Raw genomic sequence first — 21691 nt, 5'->3', positions numbered from 1 at the left:
AAGTAACTTTTACTACAAGATTTCAAAATTGACTGTGATGCTATAGAAATCAAGAAGAGTGCATGACATAGGCATAAGGATAGCCATATTAATTAGTGGTGTAGAATAGAGATCCTGGAGCAGTACTACAGCGCACAGTTAGCTGGTATTCACAAGATTTGAACAGATCCTTCATAAAATAAAATATAGCATCCAGAAAGTACACGAAGACACACCGAACACAATTATTTTCCAAGGAATTTAAATGAAAACCACAATGAGGTGCAAATTCATACCAGATTGAATGGCTACACAAAAAAAACCTGACAGCACAAATTGTAACTCTTGACGTGCGGCGAGCTCTCAGGCAAGGTTCAAACACTTTTGGAGAAATGATGGATATTCTCTTATAATATTAAATATAATCTACACCCGAACCCAGAAATCCTGCTAATATATAAATTTTACTCAAGAGTAATGCATATTCATGTGCACAAAAGACTTGTTTAATAAAATCTTGTAGTAGTTTTATGCATTATAAAGTGTTTCCACTCCCAAAGTGGAAACAGCCCAAATATCTATCAAATATCTATCAGTTGGATAAGGGAAAAACAAATTGAAGTGTATTCATACAATGGAATACTATTCATCAATCAAGACTGAGAAATGTTGAGACAGGCTGCTACATGAATGAACTTCAATCACTTGATTCTGACTGAAAAATGCCATAAAAAATGTCTATATTCTGTGTGAATCTGTTGATGTGAATTCTAGAACAAGCAAGATTACTCTATAGTGACAAAAATCAGAACAGTGGCTGCAACTGGTGAGGTGGGTTGGGGATTGGCCAGGAAGGTCAGGGGAACATTTCTAGGGTTTAAATGCTGTACGTGTTCTTTGCATAGTGTTATATGGGTGTTTGTAATTGTTGAACCTTATTAAACTAAACACTTATCATTTTTGTTATTTTACTGTGTGTAAATTTTATCTCTATTTTAAAAGTTGTTTAATTTTATTTTTATTCGGCAAATAATAATTGTGTATCTATTACAGTAGGATGTTTTGATGTTTACAATGTGGCATGATTATATCAAGTTAATTAATGAAACTGTCATGTCACATACTTGTCGATTTTTTTGTGGTAAGAACATTTAGAATCCACCGTTTTAGCAATTTTGAAATACACAGTGCATTAGTACTTGCAGTCCATTCTGTGCAACAGTTCACTAAAGCTTATTCCTCCTACCTAACTGAAACTATAACCTTTTGATCAACATCTCCTCTTTTCCGATACACCTCCTTCCCCCAGCCTCTGGTAACCACTTCTCTATGAGTTCACTTTATTTGCAATTCCATGCATAAGGGAGGTCATGGGGCATTTGTGTTTCTCTTAATATAATATCCTTCCGGTTCACCCATGTTGTCACGAATGACAGGATTTCCTTCTGTTTAAGGCTAAATGGTATGCGTATGTGTATATGTATTACATTTTCTTTATGAATCCATCCAATGATGAACACCTAAGTTGCTTCCATATATTAGCTATTGTGCATAGTGCTGCTATGAACATGGAAGTGCAGATATCTCTTCTGCATGTTGATTTCAATTCCTCTGGATATGTAACCATAAGTAGGGATGCTGGATCATATTGTAATTCCATTTTTAGTTTTCCAAGATGCCTGTGCACTGCTTTTCACATTGACTTTATCCGTTCACATTTGCATAAGCAATATACAAGTTCCACTTTTCCCTACCCTTGCCAACACATGTTACCCATTGTCTTCTAATAATAGCCATTCCAGCGAGTGTGGGGTGATATTCCATTGTGATTTCAATTTGTTATTTCCCTGATGATTAGTGATGGTGAACATTTTTTTCATATATCTGTTGACTATGTCTGCATTTGATACGTATCTGGATCAAGAGCCCGTAATTTTGATTGGGTTGTTTACTTGCTATTGAGTTGTTTGCATTTCTTGCATATCTTGGATATTATTCTCTTACCACATGTGTGGTTTGCAGATGTTTTTTTTTTCCAATCCATGGGTTGTCTCTTCTCTTCACTTTATTGTTTCTTTTGCTGTACAGAAGCCTTTTAATTTGATTCAATACCATTTGTTTATTTTTGCTTATGTTGCCTGTACTTTTGTTACTTTTATTTGAATAAGGAAGAAAAATGTATGGAATATCAAAAGCTGAACACAAATAAAATTATATTAATAAAAATACTTTTAAATATTTCCAGTATTAGCAAATAATGTGAGATTTTAGGGTAAAAAAAAGAAAATCCCCTATCCTAACTCTATTACCCAAATCTAATAAAGACATTGAAAAAGAATAGCAACGAACACATTTATACATGAATATAGATGCAATAATATGTGGATGCAAAACCCACAAAATAACTAGATGTATAATATTCTAAATTCATGTAAGTTTTTCCTCTAGGCAGGATATTTTCTTAGTAAGAAACCTATCAGTATAATCTTTTACATTATGTTAAATATAAAAATTGTATATCAATAGATCCTAAAAACTCATTAAAATTATTTACAACCATTTCTATTTAATGGAAATTACTTAAACATATTAAATAATATTTAAATACTAATAGTAGGTATAATACTAAATTTTAAAACAAAAATTCCTTTCATTTAAATCAAAATGTAGAGAAAGGTATGATTTAAGTCCCACTAATATTTGACATTGCCTGGAATTTCCAGGAAATAAGATGAGATAGGAAAATGAAATAATTAGACTATTGGAAAATTAGAGCCATAACTATTTCTATTTTTGCTGAGATTACATTTGTATATATAAAAGACTTATAGAATTATTGAAATTAAAAATAAAATCAAGTAAAGTGAAATGGATACAAAATGCTTATTCAAAATGCACAGCTTTTACTTAAATAATGATCAGAATTTGAAGATGAAAATGTAATTCAAAATGCCTGGTAAGTTCCTGAGGAAAGAGCTGAGTCAGTTGAAACCTAGTGCACTAAGAGAAAGAACAGAGATAATTTAAACATCAGTTCCGGTGCTGTGGATGTAGCTCAGTGATAGAGGGCTTGCCTGTCATGTGGGAAGCCTTGGGTTCATCCCCAGTACAAAAATATAAAATAATAAAATAAAATAATAAAATAAGTCAATTCTCCTTTAAATTCCAATTAGCCTTATAATGGGAAGACATTTCAATGAAGTTGCATAAACTTATCTTGAAATTCATAGGAAAGAACACATAGTTAAGAATAATGAAAAGTAGGAAAAAAGAAAGAGAGAACTGATTTTATCAAATGCTAGAACACTGTAAAGCCAGTGTGGAAAGTAGCACAGGGAAACAGAATAGAAATCCAAAAAAAATCCCAGAGTACATGAAAGATAAAACATAATATTCGATTTTATTGGTGGAGAAAAGTGGACTAATTATTTAATAACTATTGACATTCGTAGACACTGAATTCAATCTTATCCCATACAGGAAAATAAATTTGACATGGTTTCCAAATTTGCCTAGGAAAGAACATCAGAACAGTACTCCATCTTTGTGTGTGACTGCCTTGTGATTCAGCAGATGTATTAAATAATTAATTTTAAAAACCTGATGTAACTCTGTAAGAAGAGAGTTTTCATACTCTATTATAAATATAGGTAAAATAGAGGGATGGGAAAAAGTCTTATTCAAGACAAGAAATCCAGAGATATGAAAGTAATAAACATAGTTGGTTAAAAATCAAAATGTCCTAAATGAGTCAATGTTATCAATATACTTTGAAGTAAATGGCAATGCAGATGAGTAAAAAAGGTTTATCTCCATGAAACCTCTCAAACTGTTCAGAGAACAGTGAACTATGAACAAGAGAGCAAGAATATGAACAGGTAATATCATAAAATGATAAATCCAAATGGACAGTAAGAAGACTAAAAGTGTCTTTCTCAGCCTTCAGGAAAATTTAGATGATGATATCAGACAGCTCACCTTTTCTATACATTGCTTTGGCAAAAAAAAAAAATACACTTTCTAATGGCAGGGATGTAAGGAGAGAAGGATTCTAATACATTCCTGGGCAAAATGTGAATGGTTATTTATGATATTTTTGTTTTAAAGCTACCAGTATCTATTAATAGACCTATGCCCACTCCATCATATCCATTCTAATGCATTTGTAGCATCACAGTAAAGATATTGGAACAAAAAGATTTGTGCTCATAATATTTTACTCTTAGTAATTCAAATAAAACTACAAACAATTTCCTTTAATGGAAGAAAAGTGTGTAAAATTAGAATATCTTCAATGCATGGATTTTTACACGGTCTTTAAAAACACATGTAGTTGCACATGTAGAATTGATGTGATTAAGTGAGAAATGCAATATGTGAAAATTATGAATAATATGATTATATTTTATGAAAAAAGGTAGAACACAACTCTGATATGTCTAAATATGTATGTCTCAATATAACTGCTATATGTCTGCCCACATATGAAAGAAAATCATTCTTCCAATGTAGACCCTGGAAAATTAGTTACTGATTCTCTCAAGGGAGAAGTCAATCTTCTCACATGAACTAGAATATATTTTACAGTTGAATTTGACATGGTTTCCCAATTTGCCTAGGAAGTAACATCAGAACAAAACTCCCTCTTTGTGTGTGACTTCCTCGTGACTCAGCAGGTCACCTCCTCCATGTTAGCTTTCATTTCATCTGTAGGTAATCAGTGAGCGTTATTGAGAATCATTGCCGACATCTATTTGTGAAAATGCTTATTATTATCGAGGTGCCTCCAGATTTCAAGTCATTCTGGCAAAGAGATTCCCCTATCCAGGTACAGTTTGGTGTCTGTCATGTTCATTCAGATAGTGAGAAACTGCTGTGACTCCATTTTTGAGAAACCAGCCTCTACCTCAGAGCAAAGCCTGTCCAAGGAAGGGGGCATGACCCTTGTCCTTGGAAAAACCCACAGAGCACTCCTAGGCACATACCCATCCTGTTGAGTTGTTTGTCTGTAAATAACAGGAGAGATCTGTGGCGCCAGGTGTCCTTGACTCAGTTAGACTAGGTAAGGACCCATAGCAACTCCCTAGCAGCCACCAATCAGCATGAGACAGGGAAAATATCTGGGATGCCAGATGAGCCCCCAGTAGTTTATGGTGGTTGATAACATGTTGGGAAACCATGTAGTTTAGCACGTACACTCCTTGTGGCCTAAACCAATCAGTTCAAATGAATCCCCCTCTTGTACTAACCAATCACCCCTACCCAATTTGTTCCCACCAGTGAATGTGCTAATCAATGTTAAGAGTTGTTGTTTGACTTTCCTGTGGTGTGGAATGATTTGCTGTGTGACGTTGTGATGCATAGAGTATCCCCCCAAAACCTATAAAATCTCACTGGACAGAGGACCCCAGGACTCACTCCCTGGGACTGCTGAGTCGGGAGCAGTTGTGAGTCCAGGCTGGAGCTTGCAATAAAGACTCTTGTGTGATTGCATCGGATTTGTCTCCTGGAGGTCTACTGGGGTCCCACGAATCTGGCATTACAATAGCAAGTGCCTAAAGGCCACTGTCAGCTAGGAATTTAGCAATTACTTTTTTTGGCACCTGGGCCAGGTTTTACAAGGTGATGGGCTGAGAAGCCCTTCACACAGTTGCAGGGGATGGGGTCAGGTCGCTGAGCCTCAGTTCTGCTTTCATCCAGCTTTGTGCCGCTCTCTGGATGGTTCTCACCTGGGTGCTTTGCAAAGTGCTTCCAGGTGCTTTTGACCTAGATGAGTTTGCTTCTGTTGTTTACATAACAGCTTGAAAATGAATAGCCATAATGAAGTCTGTAGCTTTTTAAAACCTAGACATTTTGGATGGTGTCACTAAACAGGAAGTGAGACCCAATTAGTTAACCTTTTCATTACTTAATCAGGTGAATACATGCATTGAAAATTGCTATTATGAGTGGAACCATTTTAAGTATTGGGGACACAGAGTGGAGTAGGAGGAGAGATGTGGAAATCAATCGTGAAAACACAGCCTTCCTCAAAGGGGTGAGAGGCCACTCCACTTCCTACAGGAAGTGGGTCACTTGAACACAAATGCTGTACCTGTGTTAGAGCAGGCCCTGGGGCAGTGGCATCTGAGTACCAAGGACCCCTAGATTAAGGGGAGTCACTTGAAAGGGCACTTTTAGAAATAAAGGACTGCATTTTATTATTTTGAACAGAATTAAACTCTGAAAAATCTTTTGAAAAGTCTTTAAAAATCTTAAATTGTAATTTAATTCACAAACTTTGATTTCAGTGCATTTCATCTCTGTGATATTGTTAATTCTTCACACTGTTCCTGTTGAAGAGACCATGGCAGTGGTCACTGCCTGCACGTGGACAGCAGTTCAATTTCGAGATCCTTGTCCTTTCGATTATAATGTCAATTCTGTGAAAGCCAAAGTGGGGGTGTTTCATCAAAGTTTTGGGAAGGAGAAGTAGTGATGGCCAGATGAACAGTACTGATTTCTATTTTAATAATTGCTGTCAATAGCAATTATTCTTAATAAGCTCAGGTACTAATTGCTTCAAATGTCAGACCAAAGATAATAACTGTTTCAATATATTCATCTGTAAGGTCCAGTTCCAAAATTTCCTAGAAACTCTAGAGGACATCTACAGCTCAGCCAGCAGAGCGCTGGGTCATCGGTAGCTAAAATGTTGTCTGCCTCCCTGTTCCAAGATAGCTCTTGACATTATTTTCAAGTGTAAAATTGCATCCTCTGTTTGACTATGAAATTGGAATGCCCTGGTTTTGAAGGCCAAACATGATAATTGAAAGGAATGGTTGTAGGTGTTAACAGAGCCCTTTTCTTAAGGGAAAATGATTAAACTTTTAAGAGGGTATACAACTGAGCAAAATGGAAGTTGGAAAGTAAGATAGATCAGGATTGCCTAGCGTGGTCGGCACTGCTGGCTGAGCAGCATTGCTCAGAGAAGATTGGACTTCATTCTGCTCATAGATTTGACTTTATTCTCTGAGGTCAAGAATTTTGACCTCAAGGTCAATTAGCTTTAAGCTTCTCAGTCATCACAAGGTGTAACTTGACCCAGGTCAGCTGTCTGGAAAATTCGTGCCCCTTAATTATAAAAAGGTTTAGGAGAATGCATATATTAGCATAAATTTTTCATTGTCCCTGGAAACCCAATTCAAATCCCCTCCTGCCTAGTGAGAGCGGTATTGTGTGTACATGCAGAAGATGAAGTTCATGCTCACAAGTACAATCACATATGCACATACAGGTCAATGCATAAATCTCAGAAGAACAATTAGCATCCTATTAGCAATTCTATTTACTTTTCCATTGCTGATGACACTCATTTTTAAGAAATGTGAGAACAGAGCAATACACATCATTACCAGTTCATTATGTATGGGCTTACTCAGTGTCTGCTATAAAATGACCTTCAATTCTGAAGGATATCTGAACATTCAAGCACATTCTTATTTACATATACTCACTAATGGGTATATCCAAAGAGGCTGCCCCTTTAAGAACATTTTGCAATGGAGGTTTCCCCTCACAATTAATTGTTTCTCATGTTCATAGTCTTGGCCTTACTCTAGGATTGTTGAGAGATTAGAGGAAGGGATCAACCATTTCCATACAGGTGCTAACAGAGTACTTAAGTTTTTTCTTTGGCTATGAAAAAAGTGACCTGTAAGTGTCCCTCTGGGTCACTGCTGGTGTGCCCTTGTGCTTAGTGTGAGCTCCCTTTGTCAGAAGCACAGTCATCCTGGGAATATCCCATCAACATCAATAGTAAGGATGGTCTCAGTTATAATCTAGATTGTGGGCAAAATTTCCATTCATTTCAATAGGCACATTTCGTAAGAAGGGCTTAAAAAATCTCACGGTCTTTGTCATCAAAGAATCTATTCTGCAAAACCACTACCAATTATTTTAATGCATTAGATAAAAAAAAATGATGGACAAGTTTAACAAGTATAACTCTCTTAAGCTCAGGAGAGTTATAGGTGAAATGCTGTTGGAATTCAGAGAAGGGCTAGATTATTAAGAGTTGCATTAGTGTTAGTGGTGCTATGGGCAAATAAGACTTTTTATTTATGTAATATTTTGTACTTTTCAAAGCATGTTCAAATACACTATCAAAGTTTTTCCTCTAGCCAGTGTGTTGGTGGGCTAAGGCAACAACAGCTGCTGTCATCAATGTTGAGCACAAAGGTGAGTGCAGAGCTAACATCCAAATGATGGGGTTGATCTACAGCCGGTTAGAGTCAGAGCTAGAAAGGTTTCTCCTCTACTGATATTTCTATATAAAATGTAATGCCAGATTTGTGGGACCCCAATAGGCCTCCAGGAGCCGAATCCGATGCAGTCACACAAGAGTCTTTATTGCAAGCTCGAGCCTGGACTCACAACCATTCCCGACTCAGCGGTCCCAGGGAGTGAGTCCCAGTCCTTTGTCCAGTGATATTTTATAGGTTTTGTGGGGGATACTCTATGCGTCACAACATCACACAGCAAATCATTCCATACTGTGGGAAAGTCAAACAACAACTCTTAACATTGATTAGCACATTCACTGGCGAGAACAAGTTGGGTAAGGGTGATTGGTTAGTACAAGAGGGGGATTCCTTTGAACTGATTGGTTTAGGCCACGATAGGAGTACGTGCTAAACTACATGGTTTCCCAACATGTTGTCAACCACCATAAACTACTTGGGGGTCATCTGGCATCCCAGGTATTTTCCCTGTCTCATGCTGATTGGTGGTTGCTAGGGAGGTTGCTATGGGTCCTCACCTAGTCTAACTGAGTCAGGGACACCTGGCACCACCGCAGATCTCTCCTGTTATTTACAGACAAACAGCTCAGCAGGGTGGGTATGTGCTTAGGAGTGCTCTGTGGGTTTTTCCAAGGGCGAGGGTCAGCCCCCTTCCTTAGGACTGGCCTTGAGGTAGAAGCTGCTGTTATTTATTTATTTTTAAAAATGGAGTCACATCAGTTTCTCACAAACATACTACAAGGGAAGACAGTGGAAAGAACAAACACTTCACTTTGAATTTTCCTTTCTCCTAACCGAGTGTTTAAAACAATTTAACTCTAGATAATACGTTTTAGAAAACAGAGCGAGATGTATTAAAAAGAATCCTGGTTGGAGAGTTAGAACATCAAAGAGATTTGCCAGGCTGATTCACTTCATGGCATTAGGTCAGACATTTAATTTTCTTGTTTTTATCTCATTTTTTAACCTGGAAAATGAACACAATTATATTTTCTTCCTTTCAGTGACAAAGATAGCATGAGGTTAAATGAGTGATAGTATTATCTCTTCATGACATTGATAGTCAAGAGGAAGAACATAATTTGCAACTAGCCTGGGGCTGATTAAGTCACATCTTATCTTTCCTATTTGCATTTCATACTGTCTGATTTGACCTGTGCTGTAATCAGAATCTTGAATGTTACAATGAGGTTTTCCAAAAAGAAGCCTGTATGGGCCCGTGGTGTTAAGATGTGCCCTCTGGCTCTGATTTGTGTGTGTGTGAGAACAAAGGAAAATCATGTCATGGGCCTGTTTAAATTTGTCAGTTTTATTTCCTTCCCTATATTTGGGTGATCTTATTTCTTATAAAAGGCTTCTTTTGAATTTTACATGGAAAGCCAAGAGGGCTAAAATACAATTACTTGGTAATTAAGTGGTCCTTATAATTTCTATTGAAGTCAAATAATGTCTTGTAAATGCTCATCTGCTCTTTATTGGAGACTTCCTAAATGGGATGAGATGTTACCTTTTGTTGCCTGAGACGTGACTTCATTCACCAAGTGGTGTGACGTGGTTCAATGGAAATTTGAAAAGGGACAGGTGGCTGCTTCCCCACTGTGGACTGGTTTTTTGAAATGCCAATGAATGAAGTCACCTTAATCAATCTTGTTTAGCAAGATAGGACAATTTTGCCATCAAACATAAAACCAGGACAGAGAACTATTGGCAAGCGATCACCTTATCAGTAATTTGTGAATAATAAAAACCATTTATCCACATGTCACACTGGTGCAGTGTTAAACCACAGCTGGTATTTATTCCTATAGGATTGGTTTACTCCTTTAGCAAAAGACAGAGGCCTTGGTTTCAAAATCTTTTTTTTTTTTTTTTAATCTTTAAAACCTGCAACTCAGATAGAGCATTAATCTCCAGGATATACAAAGAACTCAAAAAACCTTAACACCAAAACAAAACAAACAAACAAAAAAACTCAATCAATAAATGGGCAAAGGCACTGAACAGGCACTTTTCACAGAAGAAATATGATTGGTCAACAAATACATGAAAAAATGTTCAACATCTCTAGAAATTAGAGAAATTCCAATAAAAATTACACTGAAATTTCATCTCCTGTCATAATGGCAATTCTCAAGAATAAATAAATGTTGGTGAGGATGTGGGGAAAATGTTCACTCATACATTGCTGGTAGGACTATAAATTGGTGCAACTACTATGGAAAGCAATATGGAGATTCCTCAGAAAACTTGGAATGGAACCACCATTTGACACAGTTATCCCACTCCTCAGCTTATACCCCAAAGACTTAAAATCAGCATAGTATAGTGACACAGCCGCATCAATGTTTATAGTGGCTCAATTCACGATAGCCATGCTATGGAACTAACCTAGGTATCTTTCAACAGATGAATGGATAAAGAAAATGTGATATATGTTCACAATGGAGTATTACTCAGCCATAAAGAAAGAATGAAATTATGGTATTTGCTAGTTAATGGGTGGAATTGGAGAATAAGTGAAATGAGCTAATCCCCCAGAAACCAAAGGCCGAATGCTTTCTCTGATATGTGGATGCTAACCATGACAAAGGAGGATGGGGAAGGGAGAGAATAAAAGTTCATTGGATTAGACAAAGCGAAATGAAGGGAAGGGAGGGGAGGGGAATAGGAAAGACAGTAGAATTAGTCAGACATAACTTTCCTATCCTTGTATATGAATACATGACCAGGGGAACACTACATCAAGTACAACCACAAGAATAGACTCCTAATTAGAATAGGTTATACATGTGTGTACAATATGCCAAAATGCACTCTACTATCATGCGTATTTAAAAAGAACAAATAATTTGAAAATTTTTTTCTTCTTTACTTAGAAGTAAATAAAATCTCCTATTTTCTTTCTTAACGAAGAAAATAGTTTAGTTCTGCCAAAGCAATTGTTTATTTTTTCCTTCATGTACAGTGTGATCACCAAGTAAATGCATATAAAACGTATAAAAACCACGTAATGGTGCTTGTCAAATATTTGTTTTTAATATAAAACATAAGTCTTGTTTTATAATCTTTTTTTGTATGAACCTGTCTCAATATAGTATTGTACTTCTTATTGTATTTATGTGATATAATTTAATCTGAGGTATCTTCTGGGGATATTTAATAATATCTTGACTTCAAGTATTTCATAACTTTTAAAAAAAATATGTATATTTTTAGTTGTAGATGGACACAACCCCCCTTATTTTACTTATTTATTTTTTATATGGTGCTGAGGATCGAACCTGGTGCCTTACACATGCTAGGTGAGTGCTCTACCACTGAGCTACAACCTCAGCTTGTCATAACTTTTTTTGACAGGGTTTTAAGCACAATTATTATTATCTTTTTATTTCTGCTATTGCTATCTCAAATCCCCAACTTACAGAATCCTAATTGTGCCATGGTCACTTTTTTTTTTAACCATTAATGAGTCTCTTTAGATAGATTTCAGTCTCATTTCCTAAACACCTATAACACTTCCGTCACTGGAATGAACGCTTTACACCCACATAATTTTCACACAAACTCTGTAATGTTGTAATAGGATCTCATTCTGATTGGTGGGAAAACAAATGTATCAGGAATTTATGTAATTTGCCCATATCATATGCATGGTGAGCTAGCAGGATTTAGACAAATTACGGAGCACTTAGGGTGCAAAAATTAACGTAATAAATGTCAAACAATTAGGAAATGGGAAACATTTAAATAGACATTTTATGCAAAGAGAATATACAAAGGGCCAAATAGCATGTGAAAGATGTGCAACAGCATTAGTGAAATGATCATCCAAACCATAGGGAGATACCAGCTCAGACCCACAGGGAGGACTTGAACCAAAAACCAATAAGATGACTAGCAGCACTATAATCAGTAATTCTTGGTGGGAATGTAGAGAAATCTGAACCCTTACATGTTGCTGGTGGGAATATAAAGTGGGATAGTGGGAAAGTGTTGGACAGTTTGCTATGGAAAAGAATTCGACTGTTGCTCAAAAAGTCAAATATAGATTTGCCTCATGAACCAACAATTCTTCTTGTAAGTGCTTACCCAAGAGAACTGGAAACATGACCACACAAAAACTTGTACCTGCATGGTAATTTATATTAAGATTACTGGTAATAACTCCATAGTGCAGACAACCCAAAAGTTTATCAGTTGGTAAATGAATCAAACAAAATGTGATTTATCCAAATGATTTGGTGATTAAAAATGGGAAATACTAAGACGTGCTACAACATGTATGGACCTTGAAAACATTATGCTAAGTGAAAAAAAATATTCACAAAGAGTCACATATTGCATGACTCCATTTTTATGAAAAGTCCAAAATAGAGAATTATTCATAGAAACAGAAAGCAGATTAGCAGTTGCCAGGGGACTGGGGAGGAGAGCATTGAGAGGAAATAGGCAGTGACATTTTGAAGTGATGAAGATATCCCAAAATTGATTGTGGTGATGTTACACAATTTGTTGAATATACTAAAAGCCACTGAAATCTACAATTTAAATGGAAGGATGTGAAGATATGTGTGAACTATACCTCAATAAAATCATTTTACAGAAATAATTAGTAGCCTGTAAAACTATGTGAGGAGATGCATTTGAAACATTAGGAGTACCTTTAGATTAGGATGGAAAAGATGAAATGTCTTTAATTATTTGTAGGCAGCACTGTTAGTTTCCCTCCATGAGTTTGGTAGCATCACAGCAGTGGTTTGATGACCTAATAGCTACTGGAGAGAGCTAGAGTTCCAAGTGGGAGAAGGCTGTGGTTCTATAAGTTTGGTCTTAGGCAACCAGGTCTGGTTATTGTGCATTTGCAGAAATGTTGTCTAGAACTACCCCGTTAAGATCCTTGGTCCCAGCATTATGCAGTAGAAAGAGGAAAGATCTGGAGTCTTGAAAGAAGTGGATTTGAATCCAATATCCACCTGGATAAAATCTATGATTCTGGGCAAGTTGTATGACTCTTGTTGGTCACTGTGTCTTCATGTGTAAAACAAACACACAGAGACATGAAACATAGATGAGATAATAAAATCAACTTAAAAGTTCATTGTGGGGATTTTTATGAAACAGTAGATGTGAAAAATGACTACTATATTATCTGATACTTGTTAGGTTTGACAACTACTTTCTTCCTTAATTCCATCTCTTCCTTCTTCACCCAGTTGATTTTCTCCCTCAATTTAATATTTTAAAAAAATGTTGAAGCTTGAAAAACATAAAATATCAGTAATACCTATGTACCCTTCACTTTGATTTATAATTTTTTTAACCTTTGCCATGTTTATTTTATCTCTTTCAGGATGTCGACAAGTATCTTACATGAATACTTTTTCTGGAAATATTTAAAATGAATATTCTTTTTCTATAGTCATCTGGTGCTTTGATTGAATTCCTTTTCTGTACCCTACCTGGGGTTGCAACTCTTTGCTCCTCTTCTTGCCAATCCTCCAGTTGACTTAATGCCTCTATATATGTATCATTCTGTGCTTGATTTCTAAGTGTTTGCACTGGATCATTCTGTAACCTCAGGTCTATTGTTTGTTACTGGTCTTCTTATAGCCCCCTACCCATGGCCCCCTGACCTCCTTTTATTTTTATGAGCGTCTTGATAATAGAGTCAGATACTTTTTCCTCCTTAATGGATCTGATTTCCTGCAGGAATTTGGAAAATCTGTACTCAGCCTTCCATGAATGCACCTTTAGAATGACCCACATTAGCTTCATATCTACTTGTAACCTTGGATCAACACTGAAAGTTTCCTTCATCTTGGGTTTCTAATGACTTATACATCCTGATACCCAAGTAAGTGCTAATCCTGATGAACTATATACAATTCAATGACTGTTGTACTTTGAACACTGTAATTAATTTTACACAGTTTATTTCCAATTGGTTATTTTCTCTAAAGAGTTTAATATGAAGGTAGTATGTAGCTATTCTAGTAATGTTGACAAAACTACTAGCAATCTGTCATATTTAGAGTTTTTTATTTCTTGAAGTCATAGATTTCTATAATTCTGTTCATTAATTAGTGTTTTGCATAACTTTAAAAAGTATTATGAGTACTTTACTGTCATGTTGAATCAGTTCAGTTTGTACCTCTTCAAAATAATAGGAAATTATTAATGTCTATATGGGTGAATTGTGTTGCAGTTGGCCATATTTTATACTCTGCTTTAAAAATCACTTTGAACAACTTGATTAAGAAATACTAAATCTTTGGGTTAATACAAATTAAGTTTTCCAGAAAATGTGGTTGATTACATTTCTTACAATTTACAGCCATGAAGTTGAAAAAACAGCTGCACTTTTTGTTTTTGCACAAATGTTCAATCAATATTATAGGATCATCAATTCATTCTTTATCAAATACTTATTGAGTGCCTAGTATGCATCCAGAGTCTATTCATTTGCTTGGGAAAAACCAATAAACACATCAAAGTTTCTTCCCCTTATAGATGTAATAGTGTAGTAGCTGACAAACAACAAATATAAATTATATATGATTATGGAATAAGCAAAAAAAAAAAAAAGGAAAAGCAAGAAAACTGTGAACATCATGGGTAGAAGAAGACCAGACTGCAATTTCAAAAACAGTGATCAGCATAGGTCTCACCGAGAAGGAAAAATACTAACAAACCTCTGAAGAACACAAGGAGTTAGACATTCAGGTGTCTGGGAGGAGGCAGAGTTAAGAGTCCTAGCAAATGCCTGAAGATGGAATGTGTCTTACCTGTTTTAGGACCAGCAAGGAGTTAGTGTGATTGAATTTGAATGATTCAGAGGGACAGTGACAGATGAAGTTGGAGAAGTGGTGGTCAACCTGCACTAGAAGGCTTTGTGGACAACAGTGAAAACTCTTGTATTCTAATGGAAGTTGGAAGTTTTGAGCAGAGAAATAATGTGATGCAAAGAATTTTTTTTTCCTGGGAGTTTTAAGAGTAAGGGTAGGAAGTTGTTTCAATTATTCAGACTTGAGTTGAAAGCAGCTTGAATTAGGGGGATTCACTGTGGAGATATCAGAGGAGACACATGCTGGATGTATTTTAAATCTAGAGCCAATAGGATCTGCTGACATGAACTATGAAAGAAAATATGAGGTGCCTGCCTACAATCTTTGAGACTTGGGAGGCTGAGGGAGGAGGATCACAAGTTTGAGGCTAGACTTGGCAAGTTTAAGGCCAGCCTGGGCAATTTAGTGAGACTCTGTCTCAAAAAAAAAAAAAAAAAAAAAAAAANAAAAAAAAAAAAAAAAAAAAACATAAAACACAGGATTGAGGATGTAGCTCAGTGATAAAGTGCCACTGGGTTCAATCCCCAGGACTACAACTAAAGAAGAAAGAAAAAAGAAGAGATAGATAGATAGATAGATAGATAATAGATAGATGGATGAAAGGAAGGAAACATGAGGCCCAGGATGGTAGGATGACTGCAGTGTTTTGTCCTGGGAAGGAAGGACTTGTTATCAACTGCAATGGGTGGAATGGGTTGGAGTAGGGTTTCAGAGAAACATCAAGAGTTTATCTCCAAATGATAAGTCTGAGATCGATATTAAACACCTATGTGGAGGTGTACTTGGATAGAGGAGGTTGGAGTTTTGGAGAGTGGACCAGATTGAAGATATAGATTTGCAAATTATCATACTATGTATGGTATTCAAAGAAACTCAAGAGTGTTTGAGAGAACAGTTGCATGATTTTGGATAAAGAAAATAAAAATGCTTTGGGACAAGCCCAAATGAAAGCACTTAGGAAGCCAGGGTAGACACTAGAGAGTGACAGGAAGGAGAAACTGTTGGGGGAGGAGGAAAGCCAAGACACTTTGGGGCCACAGTAGAGAGAATGCACTGAGGAGCAGAGTGGCTGGCTGTGTGGAATGCCTCCTCATGTGGCAGGGGTCTTGGAGCTGCAGCTATCTTAAAACAGTATTAAAGTGGCCATGGTCTTAAAACAGCAGTGTTCTCTCACAAGTGACAATCTGTGTTTCCAGTGTGAGACAGTTTCCCTGACTCTGGAGGAAGCAGAGCAGACCTCTGTGTTTTATGACTGTGTTCATACCTTTTTCATTACTGTGTATATCAGTTCTAAACTGTCTGGGAGTTATGTCAGCAAGGTACTTCTCTCTGGTTTTTCTTAGAAATTGGATGGAAGAATTGAACAAACAGAACAATGCCCCACAAATCGAATTAATAACTTCCACTTATCTAGGCCAAGAGATTACAGCCCAAGCATGAAGTAATGCTTATGGTAAAAGCTGTGAAGAACTCTTCTAAGAAATTAGCATATTCAAAAGGAGTAATGTACCTGGGGAATTTAGAAAGCCATGTGGATGCTCAGGGCCAGACACAGGCTCAGAATAGAAAGGAGGAGCACCCAATCCTTCACCCTGAGCACACTGTAAGCCTGGTTGAATTTTAAAAGGGCTCAAGCACAAAATCAATTTGCAAAGACTGGGAAAGCTCCTGAATGCAAGGAAACTTCTGTCAAACACTAGCTGATCCCCAGAGGAGAAAATAGAGGCTTTAGTGACCACACTGACAAGGGATATAGACTTTTCAATAATGGTTTGGAAAAATCACTTAAGACATGGATTACTCTAATCTTCAACAGAAAATAAAAACAAAACACAGCAAACTCTGGAGAGAATCTGATTTTCAGAGTTACCACATTACAATAATCAGTTGTCTAGTTAAAACAAATTAAAATGAAGGCATGCAAAGAAACAGGAAAATATGACTCACTCACAGGAACAAAATAAATTGAGAGAAACTAGCTCTGAGGAAGACCAGACATAAGCCATCGACCTTAAATTAGATAACCTACATGAGATGAGTAGATTTACAGGAACACACCAGTTACCAAAACCAATGCATAAAGAAATAGGAATCTAGAGAGGCCCATAGCAACTAAAGAGCTTGAATCAGTTATCAAACACCCTTCAACAAGAAAAATTCTAGGTCTGTATGTTTTCTCTGGTAAGTTCTATCAAGCATTTATAGAAGAATTAGCAACAATTCTTCTTAGACTTTTCCATAAAATAGAAGAGGGAACACTTCTTAATGCTTCTATAAGGTCAGCATTACCTGAATACCAACACTAAATAAGGACATCACAGGAAGAGAAACTTACAAACCAAATTTTTTATTGATATTGATGGAAAATTCTCAACAAAATATTATTAAAACTGATTCAAGAGCTTACTGAAAGGATTACTCACCATAATTAAATGGAATTTAGCTCAGGAATACAAGTGTGAGTCCAAATAAAAAAGTCATTCAATGTAATAAACCACAGTAGTAGAATAAAAAAATAAAACCATATGGTTATCTCAATAGATAAAGATGAAATTCAACATTGTTTTATAATGAATGGGTTAAAGAAACTAGGAATAGAAAGAAACTTCCTCATAATGATAAACAGCATATAAACTGCATTTACTATAAACCCATAGCCAACATGATACTCAATAGTGGAAGACTGAAAACTTCCTTCCCAAGATCAGAAATCAAATGAGGACACCTGTTTTTATCACAGCTATTCAACACTGTGCTGGAAATTGTAGCAAAAGCAATTAAATAAGGGGAAATGATATAAGAGGCATTTAAATTGGAAAGAAAAATAAAAAGTAAAACTATCCCTATTTGTAGATGATATGATCCTATATATACAAAAATCCAAAAATTCACAGTAAGAATATTCAAACTAATAAATAAGGTTAGCAGTGTCAGTTGTCAAATTGATACCCCCAATCAGCTGTGTTTCTATAAATGCACTATGAACAATTTGAAAGGAAATGAAGAAAGCAATCCTATTTACAATTGCATCTAAAATAAAACCTGAAAATAAATTTGACTAAGAGGTAAAAGATCTGTGTGCTAAAAACTATACAAGATTGTTTAGGAAATGAAATAAGACTAATAAATGGAAAGACACCCCATGTTCATAGAGAGGAAGACTTACTGTTGTAAAGATGTTGATACAAGCAAAGTGATCTATAAATTAACATTATTCTTACAGAATTCCAATAGCCCCCTCCTCTCCAGAAATAATAAGCCAGTCCTCAAATTTAATTAGAATTGTAAAGGATCCTAAATAATAAAAATAATCCTGAAAATGAACAAAATTGAAGGGTTTACCTGTCCCAATCTCAAAACCTACTACAAAGCCACAGTAATCAAAACAGTGTTAATATCAGCTGGTATACGATCTTCAGCAAACCTTAAGTATAGTAATCGTGTACTGATGGACATATGAGCAATGAAATGCAATAAAGAGTTCAGAAATAAATACACATATGTGTAGCCAACTGATTTTTGACAGGGACAGCAAATTCATTCAATGAAGAGAAAATAGTCTCTTTAACGAATAGTATTGGGATAAATCGATATCCATATGTAAAAGAATGAATTTGGAAGCTTATTTCATGCCATATAAAAAAATAAATGGATGGATGACCTACATATAAGAACAAATATCATAAAACTTTTAGAAGAAACCATAGTGGTAAATCTTCATGACTTTGGGTTTGGTAATGGATTCTTAAATATGACACCAAAAGCATCAGCAGAAAAAAAAAGATAGATTTAATTTTATCAAAAAAAACCCCCTCTGCATCAAAGGATATTATCAAGAAGGCAAAAAGATAACTTGTAAGATGATAGAAAACACTGCAAATCGTGTTCATGAGAGAGCACTTAATATCCAAAATTTTTTAAAGCCAGAACTCAACAACAAAAAGACAATGAATCCAATTTTAAAAAAGGCAGACATAAATGTTTTCTACAGAGAAGATGGTAAACAAGCATACAAAAAGATGCTCAGCATCCTCAGTCATTAGGGAAATTCAAATCAATCAAATAGTCAGTGAACTTCCCACCTTCTAGACGGATATAATAAAAAAAAATGATGGCTAAGATTTGGAAACATTGGAACCTCATCTGCTGCTGATGGTATTGTAAAATGTAGCCACTTTGAAAGAAATTTTGGCAGCTCTTTAAATTATTAAAGATAGAATTACCAGCAAAACCTAGCAATTCTACCCATAGATATATCATTAAATCAGATGAAAACAAATGAGCATGCAAAAACATGTCTAAATGTGTCCATAAGCAGTACCACCCCTTAAATGGAAACAACCCAACTGGCCAACAACTAATAAAAGGACAAAGAAAATGTGGCATGTCAACAACATGGAATATCATCTGACAATAAATAGGAATGAAGTGCTGATATATGATGCAAACATGGATTCACTCTGAAACTGAAGAGAAAGAAGTTAATCTCCAAACACCACACGTTCTAATTCCATAGTAAATACTTGGTACAAGGAAATATGCAGAGACAGAAAATAAATTAACATTTTTCTGGGACTCAGAGGCAGCAAAGATTGAATACTAATGGATATGAGGTTTCTTTCTGGGATGATACAAATGTCCTAAGATGCATGATTAATCTGTTGTTTACATTTCTATCCTTATGATTCTTTGGGGCAAGTGGATTGCAGTAAATAAACATCAGCAACAGCTACCTTTTATTAAGCACTTTTTAAGTGTCATTCACGTATTAAACATTTATTAAATATGCACAATCGTTGCAATGATATAGCATTATTAATTCATCCATGAACTAATATTTATGATGCCATTTTATGCATAACAACTTTCCTAGTTTTGAGGATATAACTCTAAATAAAACAGACTAGTTTAGTTCCTGGGAATACAGTTTTTGAGAAGTTGTTTGGGATCACATATAGCGAAGGCAGATTAGAAATTGGGTCCAGTGTTTATTCTTCTTCAGACACTGTCTCTGAGGATGGCAATCTAGACTAGTTCACTGTGGTTTAAAGATGAAATGTGGGGAAAGGAAAAGAGGGTAAAGACAGCATGGATACAGAGAAATGTATAAATTTGTGGGTGTATATTAAGCATTCATTATGTGTATTATTTCATTTGGTGTTCTGCAATCTACAAGGTAGGTAGAATACTTCAAGTGATAGGGTTTGCTGGATGCTTGTATTATCTGCTGTGACTATTTAAACAGATGTGCAGTGCCTAATTGCCCAGTCACCATTTTATTTCTCTACAGACCCAGCTTCCTGAGATCAAAGTCCTCTTAGGATTCTGTGCTGAGTTGTTTCTGTGTAATTTTTGATGCATGTGGTAATTTAACTAAGAAAATAAAACCTTTTTTTCATATTACATAAGAAAAACATAAACTGGGTTTGGCTCTTTTAATCAATGTGTTTTCTTATTTTGTAAATGTTGTCAGGGCATGGCTATTTTTCATTGAGTTATTCATCTTTTTCCTTTTCTTGTTCTAATGATGGATGGTGTCTGAGGAAGTTAATTTTCTGGTGCATAGACAGAGCCTGTACTATAACTTCTAATGTATGGTTAGAAAACTCAGTGGAGCCAAACATGACAGCCAAATTGAGTGTCCACCTAATTATGATGAAAATGTACAAACGATCATGTGTCCCCAGCCCTGTGAAACAATGGTAAAAGCGATAACTTGTGTGAAAAGAAGAGGGTGCCATTTTGTTTTAAACCTTCACTTTGGATCCCAAATATCACCTTGACCTGAAATACCTTAGTATTATTGCTGTTGTAGCTTTTTTATTTCCTAGATGAGAAATACAATACACACTCAAATATGTGGAATGAATGATATTTTCAGGGTTGTTGATATCATAGCATATTTGACATTTAAGCAAGCCTATGTTTTTGCTGTACTACACATTTTAATAAGCCAAAATAAATAAATATTATTTATACATACATATACATATGTACATACAGAAAGCAGCCTAGCATAAGAGTTGGGGCCAATATTTATTGTAGTCCACTAAGGCTTACATATTTTACATATTTTTTTCTCACCAAATATTCCAAACTTCTCTAGGAAACTTAACATTATTTCCTAATTGAGGGAACAAAGCTCTGAGAGTTGGGAAAGTTGTTCGAAGTCACATCTCCAGAAAATGACAAAACATTTGGACAAACTCAGCCCAACTCCAAAGCCCACGCCTCCCCACCACAGTGTTTCTGCTCCATGGTGTGGGCCCCTCTTCCTTCCTATTCCTGGGGACAATCCTGCCTGTTTCCAGACTTGGAGTGTATCTCTGACTAAGCCACTTTCTGGCAATTAATGTGCACATATGTGCCATAAGTTATGAAAAAGATAACTCATTAAAATATAAGTGATTAGAAGAGACTTGAGAATGATATTTAAGATATATTGGAATATTTCCTGCACTCTGTGAATTTATTTGTCTAAAATAGTTTTCATAACTCTGATTTTCAAGAATTATCTTTGACGTGCAGCTGAAAGGCTAATCCAAGAAACCATCTCTCCTCCCTCACCAGGCCCCCCCCCCCCCC

The sequence above is a fragment of the Marmota marmota genome, unplaced genomic scaffold (assembly GCF_001458135.2).
Source record: "Marmota marmota marmota unplaced genomic scaffold, marMar, whole genome shotgun sequence".
Classification (NCBI taxonomy): Eukaryota; Metazoa; Chordata; class Mammalia; order Rodentia; family Sciuridae; genus Marmota; species Marmota marmota.
Note: the sequence above shows the minus strand (reverse complement) of the source record.